Source organism: Cicer arietinum, chromosome 3, assembly GCF_000331145.2.
Source record: "Cicer arietinum cultivar CDC Frontier isolate Library 1 chromosome 3, Cicar.CDCFrontier_v2.0, whole genome shotgun sequence".
Lineage (NCBI taxonomy): Eukaryota > Viridiplantae > Streptophyta > Magnoliopsida > Fabales > Fabaceae > Cicer > Cicer arietinum.
The window spans coordinates 67,710,941-67,718,391 of NC_021162.2; positions in this window are offsets into that span (position 1 = coordinate 67,710,941).

Genomic DNA, 7,451 nt, shown 5'->3' on the forward strand with positions numbered 1-7,451 from the left:
TATATATATATATATATATATATATCAAAAAAAGTTTATTGAGAGAATATTTTAATAGATATTTTTTTGGTCTCACAATAAATGTCATTTTTAGCAACAATAATAATTGTCTCAAAATGAATGTTGTTTTCAATTTTTAATATAATTTTAATTCTTTTTTTTATACTACTTTTCAATAATTATCATATGCACAACTTACAAAATATTGTGGTATTTTATATTGATAATAGTGACAAACTCATCAATAGTTAAAATAAATAATTTATTAAATGAGTTTTTTTTTCTTTTAATTATTATATTTTTTAATATGTATACGAAAATTTTAAATAATACTCATCGTAAAATACAAATAATAATTTATAATTTTATAGATATATTTACTAATTTACAAAATTTCAATAATTAATTTGACAATTTTCTATACATTTGAAATTAAAAAAAATTGTCTTAAATATTATATTTTTATCATTTTAAAAATTTAAAAATTATATTTTTAAGTGAAAAAATTATACTTTAAGGCAAACGTTAACATGAAGACAAAAAAAAAATATTAAACTCAAGATCACTAGATGGGTTGTTGACTTTTGTTCAGCTCAATTATTGCACGTGGTGGCAGTGCCACTATGTGTCGGTCGTATCTGTTTCGCATTGAAGTGAATTAGAACATCACAATATCAATATGTCGATGATAGCATATCGCCTTCTAAGTTGGACCACAAAATGGTAGATACTCTATCGTTGGATTGTGTAGAAGTCTGTTTGGTTTTGCATTGTCTATATTTGGTTTATTTTAGTTGAGATCCTTTTTCAGCATGCAATTACCAAAATGGCTTTTAGATAAATATATATACATACATTTTACCATTTTTCATTTTATTTTTTAATATATATTCCTGTTTGGTTTTATTTATTTCTAATGTAGAACTTATATTATAACATTCATATTAAGCAAATATTATATAAAACCATAACAAGAAAATTATTACATTAAATTATTTAAATGTAAATGGTTATTTCATCTCAAACTAATGTGTCTCGTATAAATTTATTTAAATTTTACATTGTCGTTACATTACAATTATTTATGGAGATGATTTTAGAAATAATTTTAGTAAAAATTAAATATCTCTAATAATTTAATTATTGTAATTGACTGATAATATAAAAACTATTTATATTAATAATATATTTAAATTCACAAATAAAAAACTTTTTATAAAAGAATATGAATACATATTCTTAATTATACGGATGATACAAAATAATTTGTATCTGCCTCTGTAAATAATTAGACGAATTACATTAGGAAGATATATTTTATAAGAGCAAGAATGACTTGCACTTGTATATGAATTTACCATATAATATTTAGCAATCTATTATTAAAAAAAAGTAAAATAAGTTTTATTGCATAGTAGAAGTTACAACATCATACACCCTGGTAAAATCAATTTTGAAAGACATAATTGATTTCTTTTTAGAACCAAACAACTTGACATGGGCATGGAAATTCAACTAAATTATCTATCTTCATTTTAAAGATTTTGAATTATGAGTAAATTATTTCTTTTTATCTTCAAAATTTTCGTTATATTGAAAGTTTTGAAAAATAACTTCTCAATTTTTTAATTTATTTTTTCCAACTTTATTTGAATATAAAAAATTTTGAAATATAAATTTTTTTAAAATATGAATAAATTTTACAACTTTGGTTAAACCCAAAATTTTTGAAATATAAGTTTTTCCATCATTTTTTTGTTAAAAAAAATTAACTTTTGTCGAATGCAAAACTCTTGAAATATCAATTTTTTTTTTTTTACTTTAGTTGAACACAACTTTTGAAATGCATATATTTCAGAATTTTTAAAATATTTTAAAACTTTGAAATTTTTGAAACGTTAAAAGGTTCAAAAGTTTTAAAAATATTTACTCTCTCAAATAATAGATGTTAAAAAAAACACCAAGATGGTATTTTCATGTGTTTTTGGAGTATGAGGTATAGATAAAAGGGTTTATGGTAGATTCCTCTTATTTATTTTTCTATAAATTTGAAACTTTAAAGATATTTGATGGTATTTTTTAAATATAAATTAACGGTTGTTGTTCTCTTTACAATTGAGATGATACACTGATTAATGTCGATTCAATAAGTTAAATTTGGATAGATACTTTCATTTTTTTCATCCTATTGAATTAACATCAATCAATATATTATTTGAGTCATAAAACTAACTTTTCATCCTATTAAATTAACATCAATCGGTATATTGTCTGAGACATAAAACTAACAAGTCGAATAAGTTAGAAATTTATAACGTGATTTTATAGTTTGTAATGATAAAGAGGTCATAAGTTTAATTTATCTTTTAATAAAATCAACAATTAATTACTCATATTGGTTTTTTATTTTATTTTAAATTAGACTATTAAGTTATGCTTCCGAAGAAGATCATATATCATTGTTAATTAAAATTTCAAATAATTTTAAACATTGATTTATATTTGAATACAAGGTGATTCATCATGGCATAAGTCATGCAGTCTCATTAAATGAATGACTAAATGAGTTCAATTTATATAAATTATTCATAGTTTAAATTTAATTCATACCAACAAGTATTGTTTTTATTCTAAATAGTCTAGTGACGAACGCAATGCAAAGAAAAAAATAGTATTTAGAGTTTGAAACCACGACCAACCACATCAAATGGTAATGTAATTCTCAGAAGAGTTATACTTACAATACAATACTTAATAAGTATTTAATCACTCCAATTCAGACCCTCGATTTTGTGTTAAATGAATCTCCATCAATAAATCTATATCATTATATTTTAACAACAATAACTTATTTTTACATGATTTATAGGTAAACCGTCATTTTGATATTTGAAAGTGTAGGCGATGTCATATTGATCTGTTACTCGACCCAAAACTCAAATACATCATCCATGGATTAAAGTGATATTTAAACCAAATTTTTTTCACTATTAAAGTAATTTAAAAACTCTATCTTCTTTTTCCCCAATTTTTTCTTCTCTGATTTATTCTTCTCCAATCTAATTTATTTTTGAAGAATTGAGGATATATTTAAATTTTTGGCTGAGTTAGATCAATATCACAATACTCTACAATTGTAGAAACCAAGATAAAAGTTTATTCTATAATTTATTAAGTATGCTCCTATTTAAGCAAAGAGAAAAAGAGCATTTGGACCAATGTTTAAATGTTATCTACAACTTTAAGAATGATCAATGATATTTCTCACACATGTATAATTAAGTCAATGACCTGCATTGTTTTCACGATTGAAGTGGTGATCTGATAGATGTTGGTTTCAAAAGTTTCATATTGAATAACACTTATTCATTTTCTCTCGTACAATCGAACATCAATCATTTACTTTATCAATTTTAAGAATGATGAGAATATTTAACTTATTCTTTTATGAGACAATGTTTGTCGTTGTTGGTGTGTTGAACAATTCTCAAGTATGAGTCAATGTCCATCTTTGATCTATTGTTTGATTATATTGAAGTGATTTGCGTGTATAGTTTGGGAGATGCTACAGTGCAACACCTTCATAAGTGGTCGACCATGAATCAATGTTTACAAGTCATCAAAACTCTAATGAAGAACGACGACATTTCTCAAAAACATAAGTTAACAATTCTCTTTAATTTACGTTCGAAACAATTACCTAATTGTTTTTAGTTCAAAAATAAAGAAAAAAAATATACATTTTGTTAAAATTTAACTCGCATAACATATGCTAGTCAGGCCAACGTCTCGACCAAAAAAATTGAAAATCATTAATTTGTAAAATTAAAATGTTCGTTGATCATCATTCAAATTTTAAATAATATTTTAACATCGATTCAAATATTTTAATCATCTCATGTTAGAATGAACACCAAGATCCTATTTATTATCTCACAATTAAAATATAATAGATGCACTTATATATATTTTAAATTGTAAATTTCAATAAAAATTAATAATGAGATGATACAAGTATAAATATAACCCCTCAACGTACCTACAAAAATATAACCCTTTACATTTAACTCAAAAAATGTTATTTGAATATAAATTATAGATACAATATTAGACACCTATATTTTAATTCATCTTTTATTGACTTATATACAAATTTATGCAATTAACTAATTTGAATATTTCATCAACCACTAAAATATAAATAATTAATATCTCATTAACTATTAAAATGTAAGACATTAACTACTGAAAAATACTGCGATTTCGTGGTTAAAAAAATACTCTAAAGTGATTAATGTCATATACTTTATTGGTTAATGAGATATATATTTTAAATGTGATTAATAACATGTATTTTAGTGATTAATGATAAAAATTTATATATTAAAATAAAAAACTATTTTTAAATCTTTTAAAAAATTATTATTTTCTAAAAAATAATTATTAATAAAATAAAATAAAATAAACATTACATCATATATATATATACACACACACGATATTTATATAAATCACGTTTTCCAGCATGTTGATCACGACAATTTAAATTGTTAAAAAAAAAAGGGCTTCAACTTTTTGCTCCGTGCGTCGTTTTCCTGTCTCTTGAAGGTTACAAAAAGAAGATAAGACAGAAAAGAAAACATAAGAAAACGGCAAAAAAGGAAAGAAAACCAAAATAAAGAGTAAAGATAGAAATCTTTTATTATATCATTTAAAAATAAATAAATATATCATATTTCTCAAATCAAATAATAAAATATTATACTTTCATCTAATATTCTAAAATTAAGTGAACTCTTCGATATATCACTTTTATAAGTGGTATAATCTAGATTAATATTTAAAAATTATTATTTTTATTTTATTTAAATAGATATGATAAATTTTACTGTAATAAACTCATGCAATTATAAAGTTTCGAGATCGAATTTAGAATAAGACGTTCAACCTAATAATATTAGTACTTGCCAATTGAACTAGATTTTAAATATAATCATCAAAATTTTTTAATAACGATCGATAATATTATTTAAAAGTAATAGTTTGTGACTCTCTTTATTTTATTATAAATAAAATTGTGACTAATTTATGAAAATTAATTAAACAAATAAATAAATATACATTTATGAAAATTTAACTCGTATAGGAGACCGTCTCAACAAAAAAAGTTGAAGACCATTAATTTGTATAGTTAAAATTGTCGTTGATCATCATTCAAATTTTAAATAATTTTTTAATATTGATTCAAATATTTTAATCATCTCACATTAAAATCAATATGGATAGTCGTGTTTATCACGTCATAATTAAAATATAATAGATGCCCTTATATATATTTTAAGTTGTAAATTTCAATGAAAATTAATGATGAGATGATACACATATAAGTATAAGTATAGAGAATCTTTTAGAAAAATGTTACACATATAAATAAAATACTTGACCAGCATATAGGAATAATATTTTTTTAATAATTTTATTTATTATTAAGATATTTTTTTTGACACATACAAATTTACACTATTAAATATTATAAATATTTTATTAACAATTAAAATATAAATCATTAATCATTTATTTAATATATATTTCATTAACCATTAAAATACAAGATATTAACTATTTTTAAATATTGTGATTTAGTAGTTAAAGAAGTACTTTAAAATAATTAGTCATATATATGTTTAAAAAGTGATTAATGGATTACTCAATAAAATTAATAATATGAATCTGTATGTTGTGTAAACATTATTTAAAAAAGAAATTAAAAATTTATTGAAAAAAATAAATAAACATCACATTTTATATATATCGGAATCTCTTGTGATCTTATCTGTAATATACCTTGTCTACCATAGATTTTTAAGCACCATACATTTTTAAGCACGTTTTCCAGCATGATGATCATGACAATTTAAATTGTTAAAAAAATGGCCTTCAACTTTTTGATTCCGTGCTTCACTGTCCCGTCTTTTGAAGGTTTCAGAAAGAAGATGAGACAGAAAACAGCAAAAAAGGAAATAAAACCAAAATAAAGTGTAAATATAGAAATATCTTACATTTACTATATCATATTTGCCTAATCAAACAACAAAATATTATACTTTCATCTACTATTCTAAAATTAACCGAATTCTTCAATGCAACTACTTCGATAAATAATTTATTGTAGAATAATATTTAAAAATTATTTTTAAAAACTAACAACTATTAATAATATTTTTTAATATAAATAAAATTATGATATAATTTATGTCAATTTAATATATAATATTTTTAATATAAATAAAATTATGATATAATTTATGTCAATTTAATATACAATATTTTTTTACTTTTTTTATTTTACTCAAATTAATATTATTTGAATTTGTATCTCACATTAAAATAAAAATAATCATTAGTATTTATTTTTAAAAAATGACATGTATAATCGTTAAAATTTTAAATAATCTTTAAAAATATTTTATGATAAACCATAGTCCATATTAAAATTTACTCTAAAATTGCAATATCCAAATTGGACTATCCAACTGATTAATTTTCATTCATCGCATTGAGGATGTGGCAGTTAAACAATATTTTATTTTAAAAGTTAATTAACTATGATGATTAAATATGTTCTATGTGACTCTAATTGAGTGCTAAATAATATTTAAAATTATATATTTTTCTTTTTGCAAATGAATAGTTTGGGTATAAAAACAAATAAATATTTATATTTTATAATATTAAATTAAAAAAATACTATTACCTCAGTTTTATAATATTATCTCATTGTATCTATATTTTTTTTATACAAATGAATAGTTTGAGTACAAAAACAAATTAATATTTATAAATGACAAACAAATGAGTAGTTTTGGGCAAGGATTCAAAGTTTTAAATTATTAATAGATAATTATATGACAAAAGATGAAAGCTCGCAATAATTTTTAGTCATATATAATAATATAAGTTATAGCAACAAAAAGAGAATAAAAAATGACAACAAGCTATTTTAAAACTGGAGAATAAAAAAGAGAATAATTTATTCATAATTGACTATGTATTAGTTAAACTATTTTTTTTTATGAATGTATCGTCATGATGGTTTTTATGTTGAAAATGAAATACAACAATGTCGAAATAAGATAAATAAATTTGTTAACTAAGTGATATTTTTTATTTTTGTTTCGCTTATTTTTTATAAATAAATTTATTTTATGTATCAAAATATAAAAATATATTTACTTATTGAATAAAAATATATTTTTTTGAAAGTCAAGCCTACCTCATGTTTATTAGAGGGGAAGGATTCTCCTTTGCTTCTATTTAGCATCAAATTAACTAAGCACTCTCATTATTTATTTGAGAGAGGAATATGTTAAGTCTCATCCCTCTCTTACTTTTTGTGGACATCATTTAATAAATTTATTTGAATTAAATGAATGTTTTGAAATACATCAATA